The 17,455-nt window shown below is 38.2% G+C and overlaps 1 protein-coding gene across 3 annotated transcripts in view; it reads right to left on the bottom strand.

Annotated features, from left to right (window-relative positions):
• The window catches only part of LOC143887663 (Protein kinase superfamily protein), a 59,392-nt gene extending 55,541 nt beyond the window's left edge, over positions 1-3,851 (bottom strand). For 2 of the 3 annotated variants that reach the window (XM_077391780.1, XM_077391779.1), the window contains exon 1: positions 2,960-3,851. The gene's annotated coding sequence lies outside the window, so the exon portion shown is untranslated. The remainder of the gene's footprint in view (positions 1-2,959) is intronic. The other variant, XM_077391781.1, reaches the window with a different exon arrangement.
• Between the last annotated feature and the right edge of the window lie 13,604 nt (positions 3,852-17,455).

Genomic DNA, 17,455 nt, shown 5'->3' with positions numbered 1-17,455 from the left:
TAAAAAGGAGCAGGAACTTATTGCAAAGACTAAAACTCTTCCCTTCACTGCTCAAATGAACATACACAGAGTCAATAACCATGAGAAATGAAAGCAAACACTTAGACTAAGGTCCGTATCACTCAAATGAATATATAAGGGACCTTGAGATCGAAACAATACTACCACTAAAGAATGAACCCCGCCAGCTTGCAACATTCATCACCTGAATGTCTATATTAAAAAGACCAATCTTAAAGTGATGCTTTAATAAATACACTGACCCTATTACTCCAATCTCCAACTGATATGCCAAAGATTACCAATCCTAATAACCAAGGGCCTAAAGGAAACCCAATTCTTAACTTGCGTGACTCACATACACATCCAACACTTTCAATGAAACAAACTCTAATGGAAGGTCCAAACTCCATGCCTGCATCCTTCATAGGCATCTCAACAATCAAAATAGACATATATATAAGAAGAAAAAAAATCACATCTGATCTCCTAACCCCTTATCATTAGTATCATCCAAAGACTACGAAGGCTCCCAAAAGGAAAACTCCACAAGCAAGGGACCTTTATTGAAATTGAAGAGACAAGGTGGGTCTTTATGAACATCAAAAGGGAGTAATACCAATATCACCAAACAGCAGCTGATGTCCTCACTAATAGCATGCTAATCATGAATTGAAAACAAGGAGAGCAATTACATGAAAAGTGAATAAATCAACAAGGAGATGATGGCACTGAACATGAAAATATGATCAATTTGAGCTCCAGTGAAGTCTAAAATGAAACTGAACTCTCATTTTGCTTATCTCTTTGCTCTCTTTGCTCTATCTGTACAATCATCTTAATCCAACCCACATTTCCGTATTCAAATGACACACCAAATGACACAGAATATGACCACGGCTCAAGCATGCCATTCGAGTGAAAGAAAAATGATTAAATTCAAACAATCACCGGGACATGACCAAACAAAGCAATAATGTGCGGGCATCTTGTGACAACAGCACTAGAACCAATGGTCCGCACATTACCATGAAATAGGTGATGAATTCTTTAAACTTGAAGCACAAAAAGGACTGAAGCAATATAACTTCTTGATCATACATTGCGACAGTAATGAATAGGCCATGACTATTCTCACAAGACACTTGAATGAGAAGAGACAAGCCGCATCCAAAAAGGCTTTCTTTTAAAATGAATTCTTTAATAGAGATCTGTAAGTACAAGATGGTATAAAACTGAAATTGAAGACGAGGTACGAACAAAGCTAAGAATCCAAGGAGGGATTTTAATAGACCAAAACTAGTGAGTTACCTAGTATGAACCCAGTGAGGAGCTAAAGAAAATTGAATTAAGCTTCGTAAACCTCAAAGCATTAAAACTGATATGGGTACATTGAGCAACCACCAAGGCTTAAAGAACATAATTAAAGTGATGGGACATGTCTAACCCAGTAGAAATGATCTAGGCCACGCTAAAACACAAAGAGAAATGGTGGCAGAAGCATCACTTTTCTTAGTGGATGAGAAAATTCGGCTCATCTAACACTAATCATCCTAGCAACCATTGTCATTTAGATACTATCCCACACACAATGCAAAGCCTCAAAGAAAAGGAGAAGCTTGATGGAATGTATGACTTTAGATTGCACAAACTAGTTGATAAGAGTGAGAATTAGAAGCTTAGGGGAACTGATTTGGGGGTAACCAAAATGATGATGGTGATGATCAAATTCCAGCAAGATCCTTGCCAGAGTCAATGGAAGCTGAGGCTAAAGAAAAGGTCTTGTGGTGAAGGCAATAAAGGATTACTGGAATTCCACCGCTATCCAATCCAATCATATTCCTCTATGCAATCAAATGGTCATCAAAGGGAAAAACAGCTATGGCATCCTAACCTAACCGCTTGTTATCTCATTCACAAAACGAAACAACCTTCAGCTATCAAAAATAATCCATACGTCAGAACCCAGATAAAACTCATCCGCCTTTGTCCCAATTCTTAAGTCACTAGAGGTTAAGAGTAATCTCAATGGAATAACAATAACAACCCAAAACACAACATACTCTGAATTTCATAAGTCAATACAACATAATATACTCCAGATTTCCTAAAAAAATGTAACAGAACATGCTCTAAACATTCCTCAATTATGTAACAGAATATGCTTTGAAATTTCTTCAATAAATGCAATGAAACATGATTTAAATCTCTTTAGTAAAGACAAAAGAACATGCATTTAAAATTTCATCAGCAACTGCAGCAGAACACGCTCTAAATTTCCTCTAAGATTGTTGTTTTTATCATTTAGAAATCTTTCCTTTTAACAACTTAAACATGCTCTTTTGTAATCCATGGATTCTTAAAAAAAACGAATTTGGCGCAGACTACAAGATGTGAAAAAGATAATTAAAAAGATGCATGAATTCATACCCGTGACATGGGGCAAAAAAAGAGAAATTAGATGATTCAAATAATCAAACCCACGACATGGGGTCTCCAGTGAAATCAGATGGTACTCATACTAACGACATGGAGTAGAGTAATAATATGATTTCCGACGTCAATCAAGCATACATCCCTCCACCATCCATTCATCATAAAAATAAAAAAAATAACAAAAATTGCATCTCACATTCAAGAGCCAAATTAGCACCAAATTCATGAATTACTGCTACAATACCAGAAAAATAGAGTAGATATCTATGCAAAATTTCAGCCATACAAGGGTTAGAAGAGTTATCTTGTGCTGAAGGGAAATCATGCTCATACCAGTGTCAAAACAATTAGTGCTAAGTTGAACCAAGTAGTTCCAACCCATGATCACAAAGACAAAACAATGAGCACAATTCGGTGAATATTTACCCATCAATCAATTTCGCACAAATTTCCGCGGCAAAGATCAACCACAAGCCATGGGCATTCGCTAAACATGAATTTAAAGAGAGGAAGAGCAAATTACCTGAGGTTCCCTATGTAATAGATTAAACTTTACACCTTGAACTTTTGCTCCAAGCTCTCTGATGAAGGGCTCTGCTTCGAATTGCCACTGACAATTGATTGAATCAGAGCTCTTCGGTACCAGACCGGCGGATTCCGACAAAATTTCCGCCGGAGAAGATGAAGGCGATTCGGATCTAGGGTTTGAACTTGTGAAAATGATGGAAATGGAGATGGGTTATAATAGTGGCTGGGAAGGGGAAATAGGGTAGAAGAGGGTTTGGCTGTGGGGAATCTAGATGGGTTTGACAAAAATGAAGTGGGTCTTGGAATGGGTTGAGCAGAGAATAGGAGATGGGTGGTGATGAGGCGAAGTGGGGCTGCAATGGTGGCAAAAATGGGAGTAGGGGTGGTCGGATCTGATTTGGGTTTAAGGAAATGGGTTAGGGCAGTGAAGAGAAGGTGAAGGTGGAAGGAGATGAAGATAAGAGGGAGGAGGTAGTGGTCTTGTTGGTGATGGTGGGGGTGAAGTGGATTCGGAGGAGATGGGGGTTTGGTCGGATTGCAGAGGTAGTGCTGGTGGTGCAGATGGATGAATCCGGCCGGAATGGTGGCTGGCCGGGTTCTGATGGGTTTCTTGGAGGTGGAGAATGGAGAGAAATGGGAATGGGGTTTGATGATGGTTGAGATGGGTTTGATGGGTTGGCCGGTGGTTGGGAGATGTGGGTGTGGGGGAGAAGAAGAAAAGAAGAAAATCGGAGGCGGATACGGGTCGGATATCCGGCAGATTCACCGGAGAAGAAAGCTAACCCTTCCCTCTCTCTCTCTGTTTTGATCGAGAATCCTCTCCCCAAAACCCTAGTCGATGGGCATTTAACCAAGGGAAAATGGTAAATTCGAGGCCCCCCGCCCCCTCTTCTAATGGACAGCCCACTCTAGTGTATTTGACTTAGGGTTGCAACTCGGGTCGGGTTTTCTAGAACCCTACGCTACCCAAGAAACAACCTCGGGTCAGGCCAGGCCGGGCTTTTTTGGGGAAAACCCGTGATTCTTAAACCCGGCCCTACCCGAGATAATTTCTCGGGTCGGGTCAGGTCGGGTTTTTCCGCATTGCCGCCTCCAACTTCATGCAATGCCCTCCTTTTTATTCCAAATTGTCCTAATTTACTCTAAACCCACTTTAAACCTGATTTTAATATGTTGATTGAAACATGCTGATAAGTGATATGATTAGACAAAGTATGATTTAAACATTTTCTAATTCTCAATGAACTCGTTAGTGGCCAGATTGATCTGTAAGCTTTTAAACACTACTCACTAAATATTTATGCAAAACACAGGTTTTGAGGTTCGATAAAAAAAAATGCAGTCATGGCCTCTGTTTGCCTATAGAGAATGACATAAAATTATTTTTTGTGGTGGTGATATAGTGATACGTATGCTACAAACATGTACATGAATGGAAAGCATGAATAAAATGGACAATCAAATATGAGTAAAAATGCCACTGTAAACAAATTAAAGAACTACAAAGATTATTTTATGCAAGAAATAGACTTTCTTATGACTTCGATAGCCATCAGAGCAATAGGCAATTGAGGCATAAATGCGAGAAATAGACCTTCTTTCATTCGTGTCTTACACTCTTACTGTCTTGGTGAGATGAGAAATGAGAATTACTAAATTACCCATATCAATGTTATTATTTATAACTTCTAATATTAAAAAAGGAATAAATGCGGGTTTTTGGGCGGGCCGGGTTTTCCACCTTTAAAACCAGCCCAACCCGAGAATCACTCGGGCTTTGAAAAAGTAAACCCAGCCCAACAACTTACCCGGCCACTTTGAACCCGACCCATGCTTTTTTCGGGTCGGGCTGATGCGGGCCGGGTAAAATCCGACCCAAGTTGCAACCCTAATTTGACTATTCTTTTTATACCAACATGGGGTTGTCCAAGTGAAAGCAGGGTGAAGATTCTCTTTCCTATATATGATCTCAGCTCACTGATCTGATCCAATGGCCACCAAAGATTGCTTGTGAAGAAAGCAACATAAAATTGCCAAGAATGCCCTCTTTTACATGGGAAATGACATATTTCACCCCCCTTCTGAACTTGCACCATGACACTGCCTTAGCTTGTTCGCTAGGTAAACGTGCTCGGATCTTGACGAAATTTTACAGGGACCTTGGTGGGACCCTAAGCTAGCCTAGGGTGTAATTTGGAGTTCTAACACACTGATTTGAAGAAGTTATGCATAAAACATGGAGGTGTAGGGCACGGTCAAAATGGGGTGTCTACACCCATCTCTCCCAGGGTCGGCAGAATATCCATTCTATTGGTGGAAGGCTTCCTCCAATCAAAGGGAAACTTCCATCCAGCAGAAGCCGGTGGTTTCATGAAAAAGAAGTCATTCTTCCATTTTTTGATAGAGGAAGGAGTCTTTGCACCAACCATAATCTTCCTACGATGGGAAAGATTTAACCAGCCTCCATCGTCTACTAGCTTGAAACAACTACGGAAAACATCCACTGATGCCCTGGCATTTAAAATTTTACTTTTGGCCGGTAGGCCAACATATTTCTCCAACAGTTCTGTAGACACCCCCATTTTGCCACGCTTTAAAAATCAAAAGATTCGATAGTATCATCGAATTTTGAATCCGTATTCAGCATTAGATTAGGCATCCATGCATTTTTAGGGTAGATTTCATTTCATTATGGGAGTTTTGAAGTTGATTCACGATCTTGAAAGTCTCTAGGGGGTTCCTTTGGCCTCCGGAAGATGAAAGTTCAAGTTTCCAAGCAAATGAAAAGAACCTGTTATTTTTAGAATTTTCAGAGTTTCCCTCATTTTTGCCTATTTTGCGCTGCAGGGGTATTTTGGTCATTCCCGATGTGTCTCGTTTGACCCCAGTTATATTTAAGAAATCTTGAGTGATTTTACAAATTTTGAAAAAGTTGCTATTTTTAGAAACTCATGGGACTTCCACATATTCATCATCTTATGGATATTTCAATCATTTCTCATATGTCAAAAACCATCTCGAGGGTACGGCTGATGGATTAGGAGTAATTTCGTAAGATTTGGGAAACCTGCTAAATTTAGATCTCTCAAGATTTTCTCTTAGTATTGCACTTTGGAGGTATTTTAGACATTTCCAAACATATCATATTTGGTCCCTAAGTTGTGTCTAAGAAATCTTGAGTCCGTTCATAAATTTTCAAAAATCTACTATTTTTAGAATTTCTCAGGGTTTTCCCTAGTCTCGCCAAATTCTAGCACCTCGGGGTAATTTGGTCTTTTCTTGTGTAATTCTTTTGATCCCCGAAATATGTCTGAGAGATTATGAAGGATTTTCTGAATTTTAGAAAACCTGCTAAATTTAGAATTTCTCAGGAGTTTCACTTAATTTGGAAATTCTAAGTGTTGAGGGCATTTTGGGTATTTTCAGGGGATACCAAATGATCATGTTTAATATTGCTCACCGAAAAGACCTAATTTTAAAAGTTTCTATTTTTTAAGTTTGACCACAAAGACTTTTCATTTTTAATTTTTTCCTTTAGGGGTGAATCAATCGGAGGGAATTTGGTCGCATTTGGATGTCTAACAGTCAAATAGGGGCATTTTGGTTCGAAAAGTTATTTTCCAAAAAAAATGATTCGATCATGTGTAAGGGATGCACCATAAATGTCAAATGGGTTGGGTCCATATATAGAATGTTGAATTTAGAAAGATTTTATTGATTTTTTACAGAAAAACCCGAAACCCGTGTGAAATGGCCAATTGGGCTAAAGCCCGCAAAGATAGAGCTCATGTGGGTTCACCCATATGGGTCAACCACCATGGTGGGCGGCCCACATGGTTGACCCACATGAGTTGAGCACCCAACCTTGATGATGTCACAATGGTGACATTATATTTGTTAAAAGAAAAATAAAAAGAATAAAAAATGAAAAGAAGGAAAGAAGGAAAAGATGAATGATTGCTTAAAAAGGTTTTCTTCCAAAGAAGCAATGTGGAATGAGAATAGCATATCTTGATTGACAAGAAATTAAGATTGAAATCAAATCAAATTTGGAAACAAGAAAGAAAGAGAGCAAGAGGAGAAAATTGGAAACAAGCCAAAAAATGGAGCTCTCACATTCGAAATTACTATTTCTCTCTTAATCCTAGCTTTTTTTTTTGTACAAAAATCAAAGCAAACAATCCTAGAAAAGATGGAAACAATCCAAATTCGTCATTTTTCTCTCTCATCCTAAGAAAAAAAAAACCTCTTTTCTTTTGAAGTGTGTTCATATCTCTCAAGGGTTCTTCACAAAAGGGATTCTTAAAATCCCTTTTCTTCTTCAACAAATCACACATCAAGGATCTTTGGGGTGTTCTTTGGGTCTTCTTCATCATATAAAAGGGTGCGACAAAGCATATACCTCGAATCTACGCACCCTAGAGACAAGGAGCGCGATCAACGGTAGGATCTTTATCTTTGTAATATCAAAAGTAGAAAAACATGCTAGGGTTTTACTTTTGATAGATCAAATCAATGAATTTTTCCTTGAAATTCCAGTATGTTATAATATAGATTATAAGTTTTCAAAATTCAAAATTTCACAAAAAAATTAAATTTTCTCCATTTAATAATGATTTTCTTTCGTTTTTTATTTAATATGTATTTAAATTGGATTATCAAAGCAAGTGTTAGAAAAGGTGGGTTTCTTTAAAAACTGATATTTTTTGGGATTTATATAAAATAAAATACTACTGGAAACTTAATTTCCAATCGCGGTTTGGCCGTTTTAATTTTCATTATATTTTTCAAACAATAACCCCAAAAGGGGTTTGATGAACGAATCCAAAAGTATATCAAACCATGTCCAAAATTTGTGAAATCTTGTTTCCAAACCAATGTTTTGGTTTCCAGAACACCCAAAAATTTTTGGATTTCTTTGAATAATGTTTAATCCGGTTTTAAATTATTTTAAATTTCGGCCATTTTTAATAAATATCAGAATATTTTACAAATTGATGAAACTCTCCAGAATTAATGTTCAATAATAAATTGAATTTCTCATAAATTTGTTTTTGAAAAAAGGTTTTTTTATTTGTTTTCTAATCGCTTCTTCGTTTTACGTGCCGTAATTCGTTTTCGTATTAAATTAGTAAATTTTTAAAATTTTTCTTTACAAACCAGTAACTTTGGTTACTGGAATGTTAGATACAAATTTTCAATTTGTTTTGCAAAGTTTTAATATTGTTTTGTAATTTATTTTAATAAATGGGTTTCAATTCCTAGGAAATAAATTTCCCATTTCTATTTAAAAATCAATTTTATGGAGGAGATTTAATTTTTAAGTTTTGAAATTTTGATAAAAAATTTTATAATCTATTGTATATCTACTGAAATTTTTATTTGATTTTAGGATACTATTAGGTTTGCTTTTTAAGTAATTCTTTGGTTTCATCCGATTTTTGTGTGAATTTCAATTGACATCAAATCGTAATGAAAGTCCATGAAATTCATATCGTAGTCTAATCTCATGATTATCTTTATTCTGTGAAAGTTTGAATTAATTTGAAATTTATATGCTATAAGTTACTGTGTTAATCTATGAACTGATTTGAATTTTGAAAAATTGGAAATTGATATCAAATCTTAATGAACATTCATATAAGATTTTCAATAAGCTATAATAATCTCGATCTCTATTCTGTGAAAGTTTGGATTAATTTAAAATTGATGTACTATAAGTTGCTGTGTTAATCTATAATCTGATTTAAATTTTGGAAAATCAGAAATTGATATCAAATCTTAATGATAATTCATGAAAATTTTCCAGTAAGCCACAATCATCTACATCTTATTACTAGAACAGTTTCAGCTGATTTGGGGTTTGATTGCTTAGGTGTAATCCTAGCAATCTGGTCTTAATGTTAATAAATCATAATTTAATAGCAAATCAATACAAAAGTCAGTGAAAACCTCAAACAAATCTTAATTTTACATCATGAATTTAATCCCTAACTTGTTTGAAACAGAAACCCTAGGGTTCATAGATCTCCATTGTAAATTCGCTATACCGCGATAGTCTAACTGCCGAGATCGCAACCATAATTGTATACTAATTGCGATTAATCCTGCATAATTTGAGTGCGTAAATTATAGTATGATATTGGCACCGAGGTCCACTGTCCACGGAAATCCTGAGAAATATGCTAGGCAATAAGATACTATAATTTACGTGCTAAATTATACAAGTGTTGAGAACACGATTCCCTTCTATTGTTGCGATTCGAGGCCGAAACTTGCGAACCATAGAGCCTTTGATATTCCTTAGATGTTTAGGAATCGAAAATTCTCAAAAGTAAAAAATTATTAAGTTTAACAAATCGAATTAACTCGATCCACGTCTTAGGAGACGTTGGATTACGGTCTCCTATCAGAGGAACCTTCAGGGCCCCTTAAGAACACTTACGTCTCGTTGTGTCCTAAGTTTTAGGGAGTCCTAGAATTAGGAGTCCAGCCTCATTACAGCCGTTTGCTACGGATAGCAACCGTGCCATAGATCTAGTTACACTAGTTACCCCACGTTTTCATAGGACGGGCCTAGTTACCTAGGATGTAGGTTAACCTGCTGTAGACACCCCACTTTGACCGAACCCTAATAGAGTCGTTAGGATAGAAACCTTATCAAATTAGTGTTTTAATATCCCAAATTTGTTCCCAAGCTAGATTAGGGTCCTACTAAAATTCCCGTAAAATTTCATCGGAATCCGAGCATGTTTGCCTAGCAAACGAGCGAGGTTTGTAACGAAGCGTGGTATAGGAATAAGGGTGGCGATTCAGCCAGAAACAGGAGTGCGCAGGAACCTAGGAAATCAGTTCAAATTTTTCGTAATGGGTTGTCCAGGGAGATATAGGGGTATGCAGATTAGTGTGTAACTTAGTTAGAGGGTGTATTATCCTGAACCAGGGCAATTTCGTAATTTGCGAAGATGCTTTTCTTCCCCTCCAAGTCACCATTAAGCCCTAAGCTAGGTTAGTGAGATGCTTAAGACTAGGATTAGTTAGAGGGAATCTTAGGAAGCTTCCTCCTAATAGGTTATGCTTCCTTTGATCCCAACCCTTGAACGAAAAAGGTAATTTGGAGGGTAGGGATCAAAAGAGAGAAGATATTTTGCAAAAAGTTGTCCCCCCCTATTTGCTACTTGGCCACCCCCCCTATCAGTTTAGAAATTGCTTAAAGGTACACTGGAGGTGGGCTGTCCATGAAAAAGGAGGGGGGGTCAAATTCATCGTTTCTCTTTGATAAAACCCAACGAAATAGAGTTTTAGAGAAAAAAAAAACCATTTGCAGAGAGAAATCAGAGAAAGAGAGAGAAGGAGAGACCGGTTGTCTTCTCCGACTCTGTTTCCGGCCGGAATCCGGCCAAGCCAAGCTACATCCATCTTCTTCTTCTTCTTCTCCTTCTTCTCCTCCACCTTCTCATCATCTTCCACCTCAAAACCCACCACCTTCTTCCATCACCAACCTTATCTCCGGCCAATACTCCATCTCCGATCACCACCACCAAGATCCAACATCCCAGCCGCCTCTCATCTCCACCCTTTAAAACCCATTTTCTTCTTCTCCCTCACCCCAAACCCCTCTCTTCCATAATTCTAGCCTCTTAAACCCATTTCCATTATCACCTCCACCTTCTCAGCCACCAACCCTACCATAAGCCACCAGCATCATCTCCCTTTACCCTAATCCGAACCCTTCTCAGCCACCAAGAGAAAGACAGAGCAAGAGCTAGGGGAGAGAGAGAGAGAGAGAGCCACCAATTCCATCCTCTCCGATTCCATTTCCGCCGGAGCTCCGGCCGAATCCCACCACCATCTCTCTAAAATCATTTTCTCCAACCAATACCCTTACCACCACCATTTTTTTAACCCTTTGTTTCAACCCCACCCTCAAACCCATTCCGACCCAACACCATCTTCTCCGGTGGGTTTGCCGGAATCCGGCAAAACCATCGCAGCCGCCATCATCCCTATCCCTTGAATCCATTTCATTTTTTCACAACCCCTAATCCTCTAAAACCCACCTCTTTTTCCACCTCCCTTTTGTCACTACCATAGACCATTAAACCCATCTCATTTTCTTCCCTTCAAACCCACCGGATTCTGACCAGCCACCATTACTCCGGCGAATCCATTCAACCTCCTCCACCATTTCCCCTACCTCAATTTCTCTTCACAACAGCCATAAAGAACCCACATATACTATATCCATTTCCTCCAACTCCATCACCATCAACCATCCTCATCTCTATTTACTCCGGCCGGCCACAAACTCCATCTTCTCCGTTGGGAAATCCCCAAATCCAGCCAATAACCCATTTTCCCTCACCATTGCAGCCACCTCTACCCTCTTGTTCCTAAATATGGCTGACCTCCATTAAACCCAAATGAGCCGCCACGCTCTCTCTTGGTCTCTCGTACCCACGCGATTGGCGTGTGCATTTTATTATTGGTTTTAATTCATCTTTTATGTGAACTTGGGATCACTGAGGTAATCCGAATTTCACATAAAAGAGACTGACAGAGTCGCCACCTAGATGTGGGATCTAGGACCCATAATTAACCAGAAATCTAGACTCGCTACCTGGTTACAAGAATGGAAGGTATGGGGAGTTATCCACCACATGCACCATTTCTGCCCGATAATCGGTATTCGATTCCAAAAGCTAACTCTTTTAAATTTATTTTAAATGGCTCATTCAACTCTCTGTTAATGTGCGAACTAAGTGACATGCATCCTAAAATCTAATTTCAATATGAATCCTAAATGTGTATCTTGATTTCTTAATTTGTCTGGATTCAATCTAAGTGAAAGTTTTCCTAAAATTCTAATTTTATGGAAAATCCTAAGTGATTTAATTAAGAATTTACAAGAAAATTAATATACAAAACACCACAATTTGTTGTAGTTCCGACTCGCGGTAGGTATGCCATCAGACATCCAAGCTGCCTACGTACCCAAGCCTCACTGGGATCAGGGTCGACGTAGTTCGGTGTACCTAAGCTAAGCTACTTATGCCTAACTCAACTAAGACACCGACCTAGACGGGATTGACTGTTTCAACAGTTTTAGGAGAAGTTATTTAATTCAAGTTGAAGATTTTGTTATCCTAGGATTTCATCTAAGATGCTATATGATTCTTATCTAAATGCAAGGTTTCCCTTAGACTAATGCAGGTTAGCCTACATCCTAGTTTACTAGGCTTGTCCTAGGGAAAGAGTGGGTGACTAGTGTAACTAGACCTATGGCACGGTTGCTATCTATAGCAAACGTACGTGATGAGGCTGGACTCCTAACTCTAGGACTCTCTAAAACCTAAGACTCCCTAAAACCTAGGACACGACATGACGTAAGTGTTCTTAAATTGGGCTCTAATGGTTCTTATGACAGAAACCGTAATCCAACGGTTCCGAAAGACACGAGATAAATCGATTTAAGTTCTTGGAGTTAATGAATTTCAGATTTCAAAGATTTTCGGTTTCTGGACATTTAAGGAATATCAAAGGCTCTATGGTTCACCAATTTCGGCCTCGAATAGCATCCAAGGAAGGGAATCGTGCGCTCTTTCCTTGTGCAATTTAATACCTAGGTTATAGCATCTTATTGCCTGGCATATCTCAGGATTTCCGTGGACAGTAACCTCGGAGCCAACAACATGTTATAGCTTAAATATTCAAATTGCCAAAGATCGAGTGCAATAGGGATACAATTATGGATGCACTGACCATTTTTCCAGGGAAATCTAAAGATCCTAAGATTTATGTTTCAATGAATTAAGGAATTAATATATGACAGAATTTTAAGGTTCTTTAGGAACTTTGTGATGATTTTTAATTAATTTCAATATTTCAATGGATTTTATCAATTTTAAACCATATGAGTGATTTTACAAGTGAAACTGTTGCAAACGAATTTGAAATGAGTTGAAACTTCTGCAGCAACAAGACATGATGGGATGTAGCTTATTAAAAGAGTTTTACAGATTTTTACATTAAGCTCATATTTAATTTTGATTTAACAATTAAGTGACCAGATTGCAAAAATAACACAGAAACTACTAGAAATAGAAATATAAATTCATTGGAATTTCTACATAAATAATATATGAGTAAATATAGCATTCTGTGAAAATTTAATGAATTTTAGAGACTATTTACTACCAATTTCGAATTTTCCAATTTTCAGACCAGATTATGAATTAACACTACATCCCATATGAAACAAGATCTAAATCACTTGAAACTTTTACAGCAACTAGAAATATGAAATATAAGACTACTGTAAAAATTGTGGGAATTTTATCTGTGATCTGATGTCAGTAACAATTCTCCCAAAATCTGATAAGTTTCGAAGAAAGCATAAAATATTATACTAAACAAAATCCAAAAATTCTCAAACATTCATGGTAGAATGTATCAGCATCATATTATTTTTCCACAGAATTTCATTATTTTTGGAATCTGTTTAGTATATATTTTATTTTTCTTCATCGAAAAGATATTTTTGAAGAGTTTTCTATTTTTAAAACACGATTTTCGAGAAAATTACGACTCCGGAAAACGTCATTTAATCTTATTCTAATATGATGAACACAATAAAAATTTAAAATTCCAAAAAATAGATCATCCTGAGATGGCTATTTTTTCGAATTTCATAATTTCTCAGCCATTATTTTAAATAAAATTCCACTCTTCACTCAAATTTTCAAAACCCTTTGATTCAATGTCCGATCCGATCCGATAATAATTTTACTCTATTTAGATAGATCATTGTATTAAATTTTGAGACGAAACGGAATTGAAACACTCATGCAGATCATGATTTTAAGCACACATATTTAATATTAAATTAAATTCATTTAAATGCTTAAAAATCATGCAAAAATCTAAAAAAATACCGAATCATCCGGGAAAAAATATGAGAATAGTGTACTAACCTGTAGTCGAGATCTCTGCCGAGTCAAAGAGCCGAAAAATCCGAAAATCCCACCGATGCTCGATCCGACCTCCTTTCTTTCTCTTTCTTCCTTTTTTTTTTCTTTGTTTTCTCACAGTGGATGGGGAGTGAGAGAGATAGGGAGGAAGAGTGTGAGAGTGAGAGAGAGGTTGACAATGAGAGAGCTAAAGATATAGAGAGAAAATGAGAGCGAGTGAGAGAGATAGAGAGAGGTTGACAGAGAGAATGATAAGGAAAGAGAGACCGAGAAATGAGAGGGATACGGAGAGGGTAGAGAGAATAAGATATGGAGGGGGATATAGCAATATGGCACTATACTTTCTCTTGTTGTTCGTCAATAAAGACAATACTCTATTTTTTTTAGAAAATTTGAGAATGAAAGGTAGAGCCGGCTGTTGAGTGTGGGAGAGAGTGAAATAGACCAAGAGAAGGAGAGATATAGAGGGTGAGAGTGATACCGAGGGAATGATAAAGATAAATAGAGTTTAACAGAGTGAGAGGAAGTGATACAGACCAAGAGAGGGAGAGATATAAAGGAGCGAGAAAAACAGAGGGTGCGGGATAGAGGGAATGACAGAGACGACCTACGGCACTCTGTTTTTTCTCTCTCTTTTTTTTTTGTTTGTTTTTGCTACTGCTCCGAGAGAAGGTTAGAGAGGAGATGAGAGAATAGAGGGTGGTGAGAGGAGGAGTGAGAGAACAAAGGGTGGTGGGGGAGAAGTGAGAGGCCGAGAGTCGGCTGAATAAATATAAACACTATGCTCTGTTTTTTTTTGTTTCTTCTTTTTTTTTTGTCTGCTGCAAAGGGAAGGTTGCGGATAGGTGAGGGAGATGCAGAGATGGTGGAAGAACAGAGGGCAATGGGGAGTTGCTGTTGGAATTATGAAACTGAGGGAGTGAGGGAGATGACCGAGTGAGATTATTCTCCCTCCTCTCTTTCTCTCTAACTCTTCTTACCAAGGAGATCCCTGCTGTCGGCCCGTTTTTCTCCCTTTTCTTTTTCTCTTATTTTTATCTCTTGACCTTCTAAAAAGAGAGCTGCTTGCTTTTTTTAAAATCCCGCCAGAGAGAGACATTCCATCCTTCAAAAAGAAACCTTTCCCTTCTTTTTCTTCTTTTTTTATAGCTTGCTCTCCTCCCCTAAATGGAAATTTCGAGGATTGCATCATGCAAAGATTCCACTTGCGGCCTTTTTCAAAGAGGAAGGTAGACAAAAAATACCTTATATATATGCCTTCTTTCCATGCCCTTTAGATAGAAACCAAAGCTTAATGGGAATTCATTTTCTTGGATTCGGCATTATCCCAAGTGGGTCCCATGTTATATGGCTAATTCCTACATCTTGCCTTGTTATTACTATCATTTTTAAGAAAATGGTGGGGCCCACTCCATAGGATAATCTGAACCACCCGATTAACAAATCATTAATGGGATATGATTAATAAATCATTTCTTATAGATCATTCATAGGATGATCCGAACCATCCATTTCAATGAGCTACCGTATAAATGATTCGCTCCTCTAATCCATTGCCGCAAGCTGATCTTGGCCGTCCAATCGATAGGCTGCAATGTGGATCGGTTACACCACCTCTTAAATCACTCCATATGGTTTAATTGGTGGCCCACAAATCTTTTCCGTTAGATTTCAATACGGACCCCGAAGAATAAGATTGAATCACTTTGGGTGGGCCCCACGCATATTTAGTGGGCCACTCCATTTTAAATCCCTCAACCAAATGCTAGGCCTATTCCTTGGCCGAATTTTCCATGAGATCCATTCATCGAAATTTTAAGCGGGTCCGCTTGCTTCAACTTAGTGAACTCCACTCCATGTTGGGCACACTTATTCCTATAAAATTGATCGTTAACATCCATGATAAACTCCACAGATAACTTGAATATTTCTTATATGGGCCAACTTTCTCGATCCAAATTTAATCCAAATGCTCAATGCGGGCCCACCAAACGGGTCCCAATTCTCCCTTGCTCGGATTCTCGTGAACAACCCTTCTCAACACTTAGCAGAAAAATGCGAAACAGGGCGGAAATGATTGAAAAGATCGAGAAAGCATAAGGGATGGACACGGGAATTAAAGACACTGAAAAAGACTGATAACAAAACATTAATTTCTTTGTTGATTAGAGCGGAGCAAAATGGGGGTGTCTACACACTACCCTTGTCCTTTTCATCATCATCTCCAATAATCGTTGTCATCTTCTCCGAGGATCTGCAATAATTCCGGCCAAGCTCCAACCGAATCTCCGATCAAGCTTTGATTCAATAAAAAATCACAATAAGCTGCTCTACAAATTCTGGTAATTCCAATCAAGTAACTCAAACGGTTTGAAAAGCTCTTCACTTCAGCGATCATGGATTAATACAGGAGATTGGCCGAGGGATCCACATCCGAACCCGCGACATCGTTGTCCAAAGAGTTCAGGTAATCATTTCCTCCGTCCTCCAATTCATTCCTAGTATGTATATCATGCCAATTAGAGTGATGTGGGTTCACTGACTTTTGCTCATTTCTATTGCCTGTTGGTTTGTGATGATTTTCCATTGCTCACGCTTGTCGCTCACTGTTCTGTGATCTCTGTTCAATAGAAACTAAACCTCACCCTTGCTCTAAGTCCTTTAGTCCTGGTTATAAGTCGTTGAAGGGACTCTTTTTTTTTTTTTATCATTCAATGATATCAGCATAGCTATGTTTAATAGACGCACAACCCCTGGCTTAGCTTTTTCTAATGAATCTTGGGGAACCGTAGTACCTATGGTTAGTTGCAATAATGGTAAAAAGGCAAAATGGGTTACTGCAACTGTTATTATATAGCTGTGATAATATCATTTCTATGGTGGAATTGTATGTTCCTGTTTCAGCACCTGTTTGGCAATACATGTTAACCCATGAATCAACCCCCGCTTTGTACAGGTTCAACACATGAATCAGCCCCTGTTTCATGCACATTTTGAACCCACAAATCAGCCCTGCTACTAGCATGTTAACCCATGAATATGCTCCCTGCTAGCACATTTCAGCCCATAGATAGTCTCACTGTTTTAGCATTTCACCCCTTGTTTTTAGCACAGGTTTAACTCATTTTTTGCACAAATTCTGTCCATATATTTAGCCCTGTTTAGCACAAAATTCTGTCCCTGAATCAGCCCATGTTTGGCATAATATAAAACCATAGTTCAGCCCCTGAATCTGTCCCAATTTTTGCCCAGTTCAGCCCCTGTTTGTGCATGAGTTTCACCCACGAATCAGCCCCTGTTTGTGCATGAGTTTCACCCGTGGATCAGCCCCTGTTTGTGCATGAGTTAACCCTTGAATCAGCCCATCTTTAAGCACATTTCAGCCCCTGTCTTAGCATATTTCAGCCTCCTCACTGAGCTATAGATGTTGTCACTAGCCATGATCACCCTTCTGACAGCCCTTGAGCGAATGTATGAGTATGTATATCACCTTATCCCATTCTTATATTTCTCAGATGTGG

Source organism: Tasmannia lanceolata, unplaced genomic scaffold, assembly GCF_043159265.1.
Source record: "Tasmannia lanceolata isolate RefF3 unplaced genomic scaffold, GAP_Taslan_0.1 ptg000012l, whole genome shotgun sequence".
Taxonomy (NCBI): domain Eukaryota; kingdom Viridiplantae; phylum Streptophyta; class Magnoliopsida; order Canellales; family Winteraceae; genus Tasmannia; species Tasmannia lanceolata.
This window is presented reverse-complemented; position numbering and strand designations above follow the sequence as displayed.